The 17,463-nt window shown below is 41.2% G+C and overlaps 1 protein-coding gene across 2 annotated transcripts in view; it reads right to left on the bottom strand.

The window, feature by feature from the left end:
- Positions 1-10,228, bottom strand: part of Wdr7 (WD repeat domain 7) — a 296,825-nt gene extending 286,597 nt beyond the window's left edge. For both annotated transcript variants that reach the window (XM_052742313.1, XM_052742314.1), the window contains exon 1: positions 10,114-10,228. The gene's annotated coding sequence lies outside the window, so the exon portion shown is untranslated. The remainder of the gene's footprint in view (positions 1-10,113) is intronic.
- Positions 10,229-17,463: the final 7,235 nt, after the last annotated feature.

The raw sequence follows: 17,463 nt of genomic DNA, 5'->3' as shown, positions 1-17,463 counted from the left end.
GAACTCCACACACAAGAGAACTCTACTAGATCTAGGAGTCACCTATAGCCTAACAGATAATCAATCAAAAGAAATTATCTAAAAAGAAAATTCCTACCATAAACAACCTATATAATATTTTTTGTTTTTATTGCAATGTACAACTTTCACCAGTCTGCTTCTCCAAAATACCTTTTCTTGTTACAAATAAAAGATATACATTTAAGGAAAAAACTCAAAAGACACTTCTTATTAATAAAGTCTGTTTGCATCTTATCAGTTTCACAAGCTATCATGAGATTACAATTATTTCCATACTCCTATCAGATACTAGCAAGGAAAACCAAACTCTGAACTGATTTTCATAAATTCAGAACAGTGTGTTCCTGGAAGCATGGCATTCTCAACCAAGACCTTCTGGAGCAGAATATTTGGAAGGAGTTCATTTTTCCATGGTGACAACATTCACTTTAAATCATATCACCAAAGAAGATTCCTCCCAAGCAAACAACCAAGCTGAAAGCACTGACCACACCTGAGCATCTCTGAAAAGAACACCATCCCTCTAGATACTTTAGGACTGACTCAGACTGAACCTAAGTTAAAGGCAACGAAAACAGACCTAGGTCTACGGAACAGATGGTAGGAAGTACCTCATAACATTTCTAAACCCTTAAAAGTCTAATAAAATGGCCGGGCGGTGGTGGCGCACGCTGCAAAGCTACACAGAGAAATTCTGTCTCAAAAAACCAAACCAAAAAAAAAAGTCTAATCAAATGAAATTTTAGAAAAGAAGTAGTAATGAAATAAAGGACAATATGGCTTACAGCACTAAATCACATCAAATACTTCTATGAATACACCTATCTGTATATAACTGATTTGAAGTGTGAAATGAACAAATTGGTCCAACTGGATTTAATCATCAGATCACAAGATTAGGAACAGATTTAATCATCAGACCACAAGAATCTAAATCTGAACTCCTTTCCACTGATGAGCCAAGACACTGAATGATATCACTGGGTATTATTTTAAATGGAAAATGAGAACATATAAGCTCAGGGTGTATTGTTCTCCGTTAATCACCAGCATTCAACTAGCCAATTTATTTACCTTAATCTGGGATTTAGGCTCCGAGATCATGGGAAATAAATTTCTGTTGTAAGTCACATAGTCTGTGGCATTTTCTTATGTACATCCAAGGATATGAAAAGACCTGTGTGTAATCCTTTAGTTCCAGGGCAGCAGCATTTTTTCATAGTAACTTTACCCTCTTGCAACCTTCAGCATCAAGGTGCACAAACATAAATGCAAGCAAAAATGCACATACACATACTTTCTAAATGAGGTGTAAGAATGTTAATTTCTTATACTGTTTTTGTAACTTTCAAATGCAAAACAAGATGTATCTTGATCTTAGGACAATGGGTTTTCCCAAAGTCACCAATAACTTCTCAGTTGGTTGTTTTTTGTTTTTGTTTTGTTTTGTTTACTCTTTGCTCTTTGGGGGCCTGCCACCCAGCTTCCGAATAAATACACGGAGACTTATTCATGCTTATGAATGCCTGGCCTTAGCTTGGCTTGTTTCTAGCCAGCTTTTCTAACTTAAATTAACCCATTTCTCTTCCTCTACATTTTGCCTCTGGGCTTTTTATCTTTCTTTATTCTATATGTCTTTCTTTCCTTCTTGCTCCATAGATGGCTGTATGGCTGGCTCCTGGAATCCTCCTCTCTTTCTCCTTTTCTCACTCCTCCCTCTCGCTCTCCTCTTCCTTATTTATTCTCTGTCTGGCAGCCCGCCTATCCCTCTCCTACCTAGCTATTGGCCATCCAGCTTATTAAACCAATCAGGTGTTTTAGACATTTAAAGTAACACAGCTTTACAGAGTTAAACAAATGCAACATAAATGAATTATTTTCTTATGTTTTTAAATTTTTCTTTTAGTGTTGTGTTCTTGAGGCGGTCTCACTGTGTAGCTTTGTTTGTCCTGGAAACATCCACAACAGACAACGTACTTTTTGTGCACCAGGCAGGACTCCTGTTACTCATAGACAAAACAAATTCAAATTCCGTCATGAGAATGGGCATGTGTGAACTAGGGTACACACCACCTACTGCTCTACCATTGGTGAACAAAGAAAGCAGGAACTAAACACCTAAGAGCTAAACATACTTGCCAGAGCAATGAGGAAAAAAGAAAAGTTTGCAAAGGTTTACCTGGATTCTCAGAGGGCATTCCTACATCATTTGTCAAAAGAGTGTGTCCAAGTCAAGATCACTGTATTGTGTCAGCAACAAAATGGTCATTAAGATTATGAATTTTTGTGCCAGGCATGGTGGTACATGCCTAAAATCCTAGCACTGAAGAAGTAGGAGCAGAAGGATCTCTGTGAGTTCGAGGCCAGCCTGGTTATCACAGTGAATTCCAGGACAAACAAAGCTACACAGTGAGACCGCCTCAAGAAAACAACACTAAAAAAAAATTAAAACAACATAAAAAAATAAATAAATAAAATAATGAATTTTCTTTATGATTCCTGTGCCCTTACTACCAGTTTATTAAAGACTTGGAGGAACTGAAGCAGACAATAAAGAGAGCTAGGTCAGAAAATGCCGTGAAGAAATCCAGTACTCAATGGCTCCCTTAACTAAGCACTTCTGGAATTAAGGAGCTTTGGGAGACACAACCTTCTCACAGCACACAGCTGACAAGACCATCCTTTCCTATTTGGATGGCAAGAAAAAATACTCTCAATGAACTTGACACTTTAGGATTGGTATGGTAAAAGAAGTTCCAGTATTCAAAAGAGTGGGCGGGGGGAGGCGGGATCTGGAAAGATGGCTTAGCACTTAAGAGCACTGACTGTTCTTCCAGAGAACCTGGATTCGATTCCCAGCACCCACATGGCAGCTCACAACTGTCTGTAACTCCAAGATCTGACACCCTCACACAGGGATACATGCAGGCAAAATAACAATGCACATAAAATAAAAATAAATTTTAAAAAAGAGTGTATGAAATGAACAGATGGTAACACAGCAATACACTTATTTCTTAGTACTGAAACAGCCCTACATATATGAGTTCTAAGTTTTGAAGAACTGCATGGCTATCTTTTCAGAAATAAACCACAATTTTAAAAGGCATTCACAGATTTTGAGGCATATTCAGCATGTTTTTAATGTCTGCCCATGCTCTATCTGTCACCCATCTGCATCAACTTGAGCAGCTACTGATTTGCCAAAAGCAAAACATGCCCTCCATCTCTTATTCTCCAGCAGAAACAGACTCCATTTGGTAGAAGGAACTTGTTTTTCTGCCTTACCTCTCACCTTCCTGCACCTCCAATCATTTCTATTATTTCTCTTCTATTATCATCAACCTCTAAATTGAGCCCTGAAACTTTACCATATATAAACTAAACTGCCCAGAAGAAGAAGCAACCAAGGGAGAGGTCGGAATGTCTCAACAATCAAGGGATAAGTAACATACACTGTGTGAGTGGGAAGGAATGAGAGCCACCTTGGCTGGAGAAGCAGCAGCTCTCCCATTGGCTGGCTCTAAACTCTGAGGATATATGTAACCTAAGTTACAGCATTCATATTTATATTACCTTTCTCCTTAGAGACCATAGACAAGTGTTCTGCCTAGCTATAAACTGCTCCTGACTAGGCCACCAATGACCTCCCAAGCTAAGCAAAGCTCAGATCTTGTTCTTTATCCTAACTAATCTACCAGGAGCATTTGACATAGTTCATACAGCCTCCTTGAAATACTTCTTTACCTGGTCTCCACATCTGCATACTCTCATAACTTTTATGCTATTTTTCCTACCTTAGTTCCCATTCTTCCTCCTTAAATATGTGTGCATGTGTGTGTGTGTTCTTAAGTATGTATGTATGTATGTATATGTACATCTGTATGTATGTATAAAATCTAGACCTTGCCTGGGGGCTAAGGTGCAACAAAGTGACCCTGGATCATGGTGCTGCAAGTGGTGAGTGGTGCTCACGGGACCCATTCTGCTCTTGGTTCATAAACTGAAAGAGAAATATGAATGGTTGACAACAAAGAATGGTATCACAGCAGTGGGAATCAGCAATCAGGAAGCTTTCGGAGATTTTGTTTATTGTAGTCTGCCTGAAGATGGGCCAACATTTAAAAAGCAAGATGAATTACAGTGCTTTAAAGAGGGTGAAGGCCACAGTGAACTCTACAATACTGTCAGGGGAGGTAACTGAAGTCAATGAGGCACTCTGCAGAAAACCTGGGGCTCATCTACAAATCCTGTTATGAAGATGGTTGGGTGATGATGACTCTGAGCAACCCTTCAGAACTGAGATGAACTAATGAGTGATGAAATGTATGAGAAATATGTGAAACTCACTAAGGAATGGCACACACACACACACACACACACACACACACACACACACACACACACGGGCGGGGGTAGAGACAGAGAACAAATAATACAGTGTGACATAACTGGCCTCCACATGGTTATCCTACATTAGTGCTGACTTGAAATGGCTTGTAGCAATAACAATGGAAAAGAAATGATTCTCAACAGTGCTGTTAAAGAACCCCCCCCAACTTCCTAATGTATGCAAATAAACACAATGTGCACTGCATCTTTTTATATACCCTAGCCTAGGTATTTAGACTAGGAGCTAAAATCCGGTGTGTAGAATTCGTGACATTATCTATGTTAAAAAGTGGTTATGAAGCTGGGTGTAGTAGTGCACCAACCTTTAATTCCAGCACTCAGCAGGCAGATCTCTGTGAGTTCAAGGCCAACCTAGTTCACATAGCAAGTTCCAGGCCAGCTCCTACCTATCTTGGTTAGGGTTTCTATTGCTGTGATAAAACACCATGGCCATAAACAACATTCGTAGGAAAGGGTTTATTTCACTTACCTTTCCATATCACAGTCTTATCACCAAAGAAGTCAGAGCAAGCAGGAACCTGGAGGCAGGAACTGATGCAGAGGCCATAAAGAAATGCTGCTTATGAGCTTGCTCCTCTTGGCTTGCTCAGCCTGCTTTCTTATCGAACCCAGGGCCACCAGCCCTGAGGTGGCACTGCCCACAGTGAGCTGGGTCCTCCCACATCAACCATCAGTCAAGAAAACGCACCACAGGCCAATCTGGTGGGGGAATTTTGTCAACTGATGTTCCTTCTTCCCAATGATGCTAGCTTGTGTCAAGTGAACATAAAACTAGGCAGCACACTACCAGGAAAAAGTGGTTATAAGAAACCCATATTTCAGGATAAGAATGTAAGTCTCACCTAGTATTGTGAGACTATATATAACACATTTATAGCCATTCATAGACTTTGGTGAAAAAAACTTAATGTATCTTCTCATTGGAAAGCCCTGGGAGCACAGAATATACAGTGTCAGGTGAAGGGCAGTACTGTCTTAATTTTAACGTGTGCTGCACTGGCTGCTACTGTTTCTACAAAGTCAAGCAGTGGCTCTGACATACAGTGAAAAACAAATGAAACATTCATCCTCTTCAAAATAAAATATCATCTATACAATGATCATTCCCCCAGTTAGCTTAGGGCTGTCTTCTGAAATACTAAGTCCTATGTTTCTGAAATTCACCCTAATCTCCCCCCTGACGTCACTCCTTGCACAGTTTCCCCACATCAGGTGACTAACAACCTCCTGTAACTCCAACCCCCTGGATCAGCTGCCCTCTTCTGGCCTCTACCCTCTACACATGGCATTCACTCACACAAACACACATTTACATAAATAAAAGTAGTAAAAGTAAGCTGGGTGTAGTAACACCAGCAATGAATCATAGCACTCAGGAGGTGGAAGCCAGGCTGGTCCACACAGTTTCAGGCCAGATAGGACTTCAAGTGAGACCCTGTCTCAGTAATAATAAATCTTAAAAGACAGAGAAAGAGACAGCATGGCATCAGAGCCGGTACAAAAGAATAAACTACGGGAACAAGATCCAGTGTTGGAACAAATATCAGAACATAACATACAGTAAGTGTGGCACTATTATTAGGGAAAGGAGAATGATCCTGAAAAAACGGGCATTTTGTATGTTACAAGTAGTGATCCAGTTTTAGAAACTGGATCACTACTTGTAACATACAAAAGAGCATAGTGTGGATATCTGGAGGATCTATACATTTAAAAGAAAACTATGAAATGAGTAATGCATAACACAAGGGGATTAACTGTGATATATTCGGGGAAACTTCAGAAACAAAACCTAATGTAAACTAAATGTAGGGGAAAGTCTATTATATTGAAATCTAAAGTGTCTGTTCAGTGACGTGCATTATAGAAAAGGTTACTAACAAATGGCATATTGGAAAGAGATATATTTGTAATGTTTACAGGACTGGTGTCTAGGAAACACTGGTCATGTTCAGATGAACAAGTTCAGATCGACAACAAAGATCTGTGTTATGACCTGGATACAGACGGAGTAGGTCCACCAGGGGTGAATGGCGAAATGTAATCCCCACTGTAAGGCAGTGGAAACTAATCCATGCTATTTAGAGGGGAGGCCTCTGGGAAATGATTATGATTGGATAATGTCCTCAGAATGGAGCTCGTTAATTAAACACAGGGTAATTTTATGAAAGCAGAGAGGCCAGAAGATACACAGCACACACACATGTGCACATACCTGTGCATTTCCTATCTCTGGCTACAGGATGCAAGTGCTGCCTCAGCACCAGCTAAGAAGGCTGTTATCACAAAAGCCCCTCAAAGTTGGACCTCCAGGACTCTGAGCAAAAACAACCCACTCCACATTAAGAAAAACAATCTGTGATACTGTATTATTGGCAACAGACTAAGACAGAAACTGCAAAGTAAAAATGGGTAAATAGATAAATAGGCAATTTTACAAAAAGAAAAACCAAGAGAGATAAAATGCTTATCAGAAAATGCTCAATTTCAGGCCTGGGGATATAGCTTAGTAGCAGAGCACTTGCCTAGCATGTGTGAGACCCTGGGTTCAATCCCAGCACCACAAAGAAAAAAATTAAAGCTCAAATTCATTGTAAATTGATATTTTACTTTATATTTAAATTGTCTGGAAAAGGAGATGGGGTTACTGAGTACTACTAAGCACCAATGCAGGGATAGGATATGGGAACCCCAAGAATTACCTTGCAGGAGTATAGACCTCCCAGTTTAGCCTACAACAACAATCTGGCAGAGCTCCAACAAATATATCAGAAAATGTGTCTTTTACATGTCTCACAGATATCTAAAAGATATTCGTGTTACAATAATCTCTACAGTGTTAGGAAAATTAAGATACTGTGGATAGCCACAAATGAAGCAGATAGATCAACCAAAGAAAATGTACATTCTAAAGTACCATAGGATGGGAGGCTAGAGAGATAGATCAAAGTTTAAGAACACTTGCTGCTCTTCCAACAACCTGAGTTCAGTTCACAGCATCTGCAACTTCAGCTCCAGGGAGATACAATACCCACCCCTGGCCTCAACAGGCTTGCACACACATGGCATATAGTCACACAAAAAAAAATAAATCTTGGTGGGGGCACTTTACGAGACAGGGTTTCTCTGGGCAGCCCTAGTTGTCCTGAAACTGGCTTTGTAGACCAGGCTGGCCTTGAACCCAAAGATCCACCTGTTTCTGCCTCCCAAGTGCTGAGATTAAAGGCACACACCACCACTACCCAGTAAAAATAAATCTTTTTAAAGTAAAATAAAGTAGTTGTCAAAAGTTAGAAGACCCGGGTGGTGGTAGTGCACACCTTTAATCCCAGCACTTGGGAGGCAGAGGCAGGAGGATCTCTGTGAGTTTGAGGCCAGCCTGGGCTACCAAGTGAGTTCCAGGAAAGGCACAAAGCTACACAGAGAAACCCTGTCTAGAAAAAAACAAAAAAAAAAGGTAGAAGAAATAGTCAATTTATGAAAACAAAAAAGATACAATACCATAAGCTCTGGGAATTAAAAACTTAGGCACTCAAAACAATACACATTTAGTAACACAGACAAAAGGCAATACCTCACATACCTTAGAATGGTTGCCACTGGGTGAATGAGCAAGAAAAAGGGAGTAAGCATTGGAATAATAGGATAGAATATGAACTAGAATATTGAACCACCCCAGTGATGAATACTGAACTCAGTCATCTCTACCTGAGCTTCAAAACAAACTTTAAAGGTTCATCTTTTAACAGACAGTACACTACTATGCTCAAGACCACCCTACTCCTTCTCTTGAGGTAGGTACCTTGAGGTTTTGAGATAGGCACAGAAATAGCTCACTCCTTTTTTAAGACAGAGTTTTTTTATGTAGTCTGGGCTGTACTGGAATTCAGGCTGGCCTCAAACTCAGAGATCCACCAGCCTCTGCCCCTCCCTCTAGAATGCTAAAGGGGTGAGCCACCACACCCTGCCTAGTTCACTACTTTTAAAGTACTTAATGCTGAATTCTTACATGGAAAAACTGCATTCACAATACAAGAAAATGTCTAGATTATAAAGCTTCATATCCCAAATTTTAAGTCCCCACAGGTAGCTAAGTCTCTGATTCATTCAGTCACCCAAATCTTTTGTCCTTCTAGGAAAGTAGAATTCTGGAGAATATTTAAATAGAAATTTTGACAAGTTAACTTCTCTACCATAATTTTAATTAACATTTGACAATAAAGCATTCCATTGTAGTAATGTTGGTTTGTTCTCTCAACTTGAAGCACCGGAGGTCTACTGTTTTGGGTAAAAATCAAAGTAGTTTTTCATTATTTATAATAAAGACAATTTAAATGCACAGTTTTCATTTGGGATCTGCCACCTCCACACTGTCATAGGGTTGCTTATAAATTGAAAAGCTGAAACAAACTAGAAATTCTATGCAACAAAATACCAACAACTAATATAACATTTGATTACTGTAATCTTCTGAAGAAAGAACTAAGAAATACAGATCATGGAGAGGACTCCTAGCCTGGTCTGGTGGTGCATGCCTTTAATCCCAGCACTCAGGAAGTAGATCTCAGGCCGATCTCTGAGAGATTGAGGCCAGCCTGTACTACAGTGAGCTCTAGGACAGCCAAAGCTATACAAGAAGAGACATCCTCTCAAAAAAGCAAAAATAAATAAATAAAATTTAAAAATAAAGAAAAGAAAAGCTGGGCGGTAGTGACACGGGCCTTTAATCCCAGCACTCGGGAAGCAGAAGCAGGCTGGTCTCCGTAAAGTCAAGGCCAACCTGGTCAAGGACAGCCAAAGCTACCCAAGACAAACCCTGTCTCAAAAAAAATAAAAAGGAGGAGAGAGAGAGAGAGAGAGAGAGAGAGAGAGAGAGAGAGAGAGAGAGAGAAGGAGGAGGAGGAGGAGGAGGAGGAGGAGGAGGAGGAGGAAAGGAAAGTAGGAAATTTACAAGGAAAGGAATATATAACCGATAAGTACTAAAGTCAGCCGCATGAAAACTTACGCATGTAATCTGTGATGCACCTGAACCTGCAAGAATTTCAGAATATAAGAACCAGAAAATTCTGCATAGGACTTAAGGTGTAGACCTTGAAGGTGGATCAAGAACAATATAATTTTAAAATCAAAGGCAGGGTAACTCTGGCTGCAAGCAGAGCTTCAGAATGCCAGGATCCACCAGTAAGAAAAATAGCAGACATCCTGTCAGAGCAAGCCCCTAAAAGAGAGCAGGCAAGTGGCAGCTCAAAGACGAACCTCTAACAGACATTGTTGTCCCTCGGCCAGTAATTCCAAAGCACCAGCAGTGAAAGGTAGATCCGAACATTTGGGCCCCAAAGCAAGAACACTGCCCCCAAAACGTTACCAATAAACACCCACAATCATCACTAGTCCCCTGGGGGCAAAGCAGCCCACCTCAAGACTGGGGCCACCCTCACAAGCAGTAAATGTCACCAGGCTAGGGGCACCCCAAGGGGACCCCGATGGGTCCTAACGCTCTTGAGAAAAAGGCTCCTGGAGGTGACCTGAAGCACCAAACAGAGCAGCCAAGCATAACAATCTGACAGATGGAGCGGTCCCCAGCCAAGGAGGGCGCGGGACCCTTGACCTTTGACCCTTGCCCTCCAAGGCTCTGAGTTCTAGAGCGAGGCTGTCACCAGAAGGCTCCAAATCTCCTACCTGTCAAGGCTTCACCTCAGGCGATAATCATGTCTGTAGAAGATGCTGTGGGCGCCCCCCGCAAAGGCAAAGGCCGTGCGTACCCGAGGAGGACCCAGGCGACCCGCAAGTCCGGGTGGGCGAACCCGGGGAACCGCACGCCCCGGCGGCCGCCCTCACCCTGCCGGGGTTGCAAGGTGCCACTGCCGTTGCTGCTGCGGTAAATCAGCTGACACCGGCCTCAATTGCCGTAAATCAGCTGACACCGGCCTCAACGGCCGTGACGTGCGCTGTAACTGTCGCAAAAGCGAGGCGGGGTGGAAACGGCTGGCGGTTTCTCAGCACGCCCAGCCGAGGCAGGCGTGGTCTGGTTACTATGGCGACTGAAGCCCGCTACAAGCGCGCCTCCGCCATGTTGGTTACTGCACGTCTGGTCTAAGGTCCCTTCTTGCTTTCAAATCCCTTGTAGGGTGACGGAATGGTCAGTCTAGGAAATCGGGGGTTCCCTGGACCCGGATGGCGGAAGTTTACGTTTCTCCCCTAAGTCTGGATTCAGGCGGGTGGACATTGTTACTGATCTTCTTGGTCAGAAGGGCAGACATCCAAGGAACCACCTCCAGAATCACACGCCGGTGCGCGCGCGCACACACACACACACACACACACACACACACACACACACACACCTGCGCGCACACACACACACACACACACACACACACCTGCGCGCGCGCACACACACCTGCGCGCGCGCACACACGCGCACTCCTGCCCTGGGAAAACATCCAGGTCTTCTTAACTAAACGCTGTGATGACTAGCCAGTCCACCAAGCTTACCTCTTATCTCTCTTTCCCTCACATCTCCATCATTTGTTGTCATTTATTTGTTAATCTTTGACTGGGGTAAGATAAAATATCAAAGTTGTTTTGATTTGCATTTCCTTGATTACTAAGGACAATGAACTTTTTTTGTGTGATATTTCTTCGTCGTGTTTTTTTTTTTCCAGGTACAATACAGAAGATGGCTGCTATTGCTTATGAGGAAACATTGGTATGCCACTCAGGATACTGTTGCTTCTCCTATATTTCTGGAGTGAAGATGTCCAGACTTGGACTAAAGTAAAGAAAAAGTTTGCACTTATCAGAAATAACACATTGTTGACAGGAAGCCTTTTACCCAAACCAACCTCCAGCACCCTTTTGGACAAGTTAGTGAGGAAACTATACGTCTGAAGGAGCTGATCCTTAAAGGCCCCGTGCTCTCGGTTCAGTGTCCAACATAATGATGTTGCTACTCGAGATGTGTTCCTCGAGGTCCCATCTCTGAAAGCATTTTAGAAATGGAGACTCAGAATTTACCTCACACCTATTGACTCTGAAACTTAATAATGAGAAACTTAAAAATAAGAAAATTTTCACGTGTAATCTTTATGCAGTAACTTCTCAGGACTGCAGGATTCTTACCTACCTGTAAATCTATTAATTAATGAGCTTATAAAGGTGAAAACATACGTGTGGACGCCCGCACGAGTGAAAACACATACACAGGCATGCACACACATACACATGCATACATACACACACAAAAAAACGAAATGAATATTTTTTCTATCTTTTTAACAAAACTGGCCAGTTGGAACAAAGGCACTAATTTCTCCTTGGCTTCCATCCATTCGTTCATTTATTCTAACCAACATTTGGGAGGAAGATGGACAAACCTACATTATTTATTGGGCTTGTTTTAATTTCCAAGACTTCCAAGAGGTTATCCTGATAACCGAGAAGAGAGACTGGAAGCAACACTGAAATGGAGGAAGTGTGACCAATGGTCTTCCCTTCCCACACACGACTTTCATCCGTTCTCTCTTCTCCATAGGAGTATTGCACAAGAGCAGACTTCCTCTAGTCCTAGAGCTCAGAGGTTCCTTCTCTGTCTGGTCCTGGATTGTGGGTAACAAATTGCTCCAGCCACTCTGGAAATCAGTGTTGAGAATTCTCAAAAAGCAAAAAGTAAATTCTACCATATGACTCAGCTATGCCTAACTCTTTGGCATATGCCCAAAGACTCAACAGTCTCATGCAGAGGTACTTGTTCAGCCATGTCCTTTACTTCTCTGTCCACAATAGCAAGGAAATGGAACATAAATGGTCAATTTCAACTGATGAACTTAAACTGATGAATGAATAATAAAAATGTGGTACATGTACACGATGGGATACTTATTCAGCTATTTAAAAAATGAAAGTGTCAGGCAAATGGATGGAACTAGAAAAGGTCATTGGGTGAGGTAAGCCAGACCCAATAATACTGAAGAGTTGGTATGAAAAATAAGTTTCAGTTAAGAGTACTGACTGTGCGGGCTGAGGAGATGGCTCAGCGGTTAAGAACACTGGCTGTTCTTCCAGAGGTCATGAGTTCAATTCCCAGCAACCACATGGTGGCTCACAACCATCTGTAATGAGATCTGGCACCCTCTTCTGGCATGCAGGCAGAACACTATATACATAATAAATAAATAAATCTTAAAAAAAAAAAAAAAGAGTACTGACTGTGGTAGCAGGTACTGCTGAGTGTATATCCCATAGAAAATGACTCTCAACACCCATCTGAGATGAGTGAGGAATGGGGAATGGGCATTGTGTACAGCATACTAGATATCTCTGAAAATGTTTCCCTGAGGAGTGGTCAGAGTGATCCACATCCATTTAAGAATAAAGTTTTAAATTGTCCTCACATGGATTTTTTTTTTTTAGTCTAGTGGATTCTTCTAAAATTTTCTTGGAAATTCTAGGAAATATGAACTCAAATGGCCTATGTAAATTGATAGAAAAATGATGACATGTTTTTGGAAAATTCTACCCATCAAAAGTTTATTCTACTTAGATAAATTGAGTATTATTTGATACAGGAAGCCTAATTAGCTGCTAGTGTTATCTTTGTTTCATCTATCTAGATCTCTTTTTAGAATTCTTATGGAGAACTTGGCTTGCATATTTATTATTATATATGATGACATTTAGAAAATATAGACGAGGGCAGTGGTGGCGCACGCCTTTAATCCCAGCACTCGGGGAGGCAGAGCCAGGTGGATCTCTGTGAGTTCAAGTGAGTTCCAGGAAAGGCGCAAAGCTACACAGAGAAACCCTGTCTCAAAAAAAAAAAAAAAGAAAAAGAAAATATAGACGAGAAAAGGTAATTTACAAAAGCTAATGTTCCATGAATATATATGTTGGTTTCTGTGTAATTCCAAGTGTAACCCATAGAGAAATACACAGCTGCAAATTATCTGATTGTCAGTTTTGTCACCAGTAAAATAAATCAGGGTAACTAGCACTCTGCTTGCCTCTTTGAGTTGTTGTGAAGGGTGCTCCCAATAGTTTGTCTTCTCTAAGATAGGAACATGTAATAACCCTTAACTCTTGAAACTTCCAGCTCTAAAGAATTCACTGTGGGCGCTGAGCTGATTCTACTTATAATTCTTTGAATTGCCTGGATTGTTTGCGTGATACCCTATTACCACCTCACTACTTCCAGGGGTATTTCTCAGTCTTCATATTTTTGGTCTCTGGCCCTTGACTTTTATCATCTTCCAATTTTCCCTTTCTTTGTTAACCCCTCTCATTTTACTCCATATATAATTGTCCTTAGCTTCCTGTTATAACCTTTCCTATTTATTAATTAGATCATCAACATCTGTAGTATCAACTATGGCTTCTATCCTGGCAACTTGCATATATCTTTATCTACAAAATTCTAATCTTCCAGACTCCAAATAGTATTTACACACTTAAAATTTTTAATGTAAGGCAGAGTTACAAAACTAAAAAACTACTACATTAAAAATGAGTGACTGTAACTGCAAAGATTGTTCGATGGATAGGGGTGCTTGACACAAAGCTTGAAGATATGAGTGTGATTCCTGGTACTCGCCCATATGGTGGATGGAGAGAACTGATTTCCACTAGATGTCCTCTGGACTTCACAGACATGCTGTGGAACATGGGCATCCATACATATAAACACAAAATTAATAAATATATATAATTGTTTAAAACCCTAATTGGCCAGGTGGTGGTGGCTCATGCCTTTCATTGCAGCACTCAGGAGGTAGAGGCCGGCAGATCTCTTGAGTTTGAGGCCAGCCTGATCTACAGAGTGAGTTCCAGGACAGCCAGGGCTATGAAGAGAACCCCTGCCTCAAAACAAACAAAAAACATCACGTGGATAACGTATTAAAAAAAAAATAAGACATACATAGAGAAACCTGTAAACAGAGTTTAGGAGAGAGAAAAAAAAAACTATGGTCTTGCTAAAAGGTAGAAATATTAACCACCGAATGGCAAGTAGAAAAGCTTTACTTTGACTGGGTGTAGCACAAATCTGTGGGAGGTGATAATAGGGGAGGAGAAAAACTGCCATGCTTTTTAAAACTAAAAGACCTCTGCTTGTATCAGGAAAGTGAAGTCTTTGAGCATTGCTGATTAGCTATAGTATTTGGGTTTACCAGCTGTGTTAATGCTAAGTAGTCTAGTGGTTCATTCTAGAGGCATAATGGGCCCCTCTAGGAATCATACACTCCTCCATCTCCCTATAGATATCAATCAACGTTCTAGTAACCATAGAGTCTCTAACGTGAATGTAGGATGCCCGATTCATTATTCTCTCCTCTAGGCCTGTGGTACTTCTATCAGCAAGCCAGGCATCCAGGCCAGTGTTTCTCACATTGTGCCCAAGTACTGCTGACAGCCAGGAGTTATACATATTCCTAGCTATGAAGAGGCAACGGAAGAGAAGGACATGAATTAGAAAATGGTACAACGTAAGTTGTAAACTTTGGTGGTGACACAATCTGTGGTCGCACAGCAAGAAAGGATAAAGCATCTAGGTCTCATTATTTTCTGCCATCCAATAAGCTCTATTGAGGGAACTTGATGCAGTCTATGAACACTGTCTTCTGGGGACAAAGGACAAGATAGAGAAAGTTGAGAATCTATATGGAAGGGCACAAAAAATGAGCATTAAAAAATGCCACTGTTGGATGTAGTTTTATAATTCTTTTCATTGTGCTTCTCAGAAATCTGTGTACCTATCTTGTTTTAGATGTTTTCTGTGTTCTTAGGAAAAATTAGAGGGACAGTTAAGGTAGGTAGGTGTGTGTGTGTGTGTGTGTGTGTGTGTGTGTGTGTGTGTGTGTGTCCATAGTGCTTAGGCTCAAATTCAGAGCTTCATTCCTAACACCTGTGGAAGGACAGTTAGATACAATAGTAATCTCTCTATTCTGAACTGAACTGGATTCCCCTGCCCCCAAACCAGAATTCATAAGTCGAAGCCTTGATTCCAAATAGGGTTTCACTGTTTCTGGAAATGAGAATTAAGACTCATTAAAGCCCCTTACGTTAAGTGAGGTCATAAAACAAGGTCCTAATTGTGTCTTTGGCAGCATAAACTACAACTCATTGTTGGTGGTACAGGCTAAGGACTCCTCCCTAAAGCAAAAGGAGGCCTCTACTCAAGTGTACCCTAGTCATCAAGAATGTCACAAAAATGAAGTAAGGATGATTCAGGGTGAAGCAAAGTTGGTGAATTTATTGATTAAATGAAAAGACACACTTGCAAAGAGTCCAGTGCAGGTATTATAAGAGGAACACAACCCAGTGTCCATGGTGGCTGTATATGCAATTGTAGGGCTTTGAAGCTATTTAACCTGTAACTAAAGTTAGATTTTAGGGGAGGTATATGCTGATATATTCCTCTTTTTAATCCAAAGGTGAGTTTTTTGTTTGTTTTGATGCATTGTGCAGGCTGGAGAAGGGAATATTAGTTAGAGAACAAGTATTTATCAAAGGGTTCTTTACTCATAGACATGTCCCGAGGAAACTGGGCATAAGATGTAGTTCATTACAGTTTACCAATATGTAAGATGATTAGCATTTTATTTTTAATGTTTTAATTGAAACACAATTACATCTCTTGCCTGACACTTTCCTCCCTCTGCCCCTCTCAGTTAGCTTCCTCAAACTTCTCCTTTACACCCCTAATCTCAAATTGCTAAACTCATTCTCTTTGATTATATTTATTACATACTCATATATGTGTGTGAGCACACAAATACATCATATTTTTTTGTTTGTTTTTTTGTTTTTGGTTTTTTTTTTTTTTTTTTTTTTTTTTTGGTTTTTCGAGACAGGGTTTCTCTGTGTAGCTTTGCGCCTTTCCTGGAACTCACTTGGTAGTCCAGGCTGGCCTCGAACTCACAGAGATCCGCCTGGCTCTGCCTCCCGAGTGCTGGGATTAAAGGCGTGCGCCACCACCGCCCGGCCTGTTTTTGTTTTTTTGTTTTTTTGTTTTTTTGTTTTTTTTTTTTTGTTTTTTTTTTGTTTGTTTGTTTTTGTTTTTTCGAGACAGGGTTTCTCTGTGTAGCTTTGCGCCTTTCCTGGAACTCGCTTTGGAGACCAGGCTGGCCTCGAACTCACAGAGATCCACCTGGCTCTGCCTCCCGAGTGCTGGGATTAAAGGCTTGCGCCACCACCGCCCGGCCTTGTTTTTTTGTTTTTTAAGACAGGGTTTCTCTGTGTAGCTTTGCGCCTTTCATGGATCTCGCTTTGGAGACCAGGCTGGCCTCGAACTCACAAAGATCCGCCTGTCTCTGCCTCCCGAGTGCTGGGATTAAAGGCGTGCGCCACCACCGCCTGACTCAAATACATCATATTTATTTACAACCTGCTGCGTCCATTTTTGTCCTTTGTGTGTATATGATGACTGACGACTCAGCATCAGACAACCAATAAGAGAGTTCATCTCTGGAAAGAGGCTAAGTCTCCTTCTCCCAGAAATTAATAGTTCCCTGTAGTTTTCTGACTAGGAGTTGGACCCTGCAGAATTTTCCTCCTTCTACATTAACAGGTCCATTGATTTTGCTATTGTTCCTGTCTTGTTTGTACAGCCATTTCTAGGAGACAGTTTCACAGCAGACTTCTGATACTGTCTCTTAGAGTCTTTCTTCCCCGTCTTCCACAGTGTTCCCTCAGCCAGAGATGCAGGAGCTGTGATGTAGCTATATCCACTGAAGCTGGCTCCCCATGATCCATTGATCCCTGCATTAGGTTCAGTTGTGTTTTTCTGTGATGGTTTCCATATTCTGTAAGGAGAAGCTTTGATGAGGTGTGGTAGTCACACTTATCTGTGGATGTAAGGATGAGATTTAGAATGTGTCTAGCAAAGCATTGATAGTAAATTCTTTTCTAAAAATCTATGACCTCTCTAGCCCTTGGAAACTGTCTACATTTCCAGTACCAGGCATGATTTCCCTACTTTTGTTTGTTTGTTTGCTTTTGTTTTTCAAGACAGGGTTTCTCTGTGTAGCTTTGGCA

Source organism: Peromyscus californicus, unplaced genomic scaffold (genome assembly GCF_007827085.1).
Source record: "Peromyscus californicus insignis strain IS unplaced genomic scaffold, ASM782708v3 Scaffold_17__1_contigs__length_78620276, whole genome shotgun sequence".
In the NCBI taxonomy this organism is placed as follows: domain Eukaryota; kingdom Metazoa; phylum Chordata; class Mammalia; order Rodentia; family Cricetidae; genus Peromyscus; species Peromyscus californicus.
The sequence above is the reverse complement of the archived record's forward strand: the minus strand, read 5'-3'. Positions and strand labels throughout refer to the sequence as shown.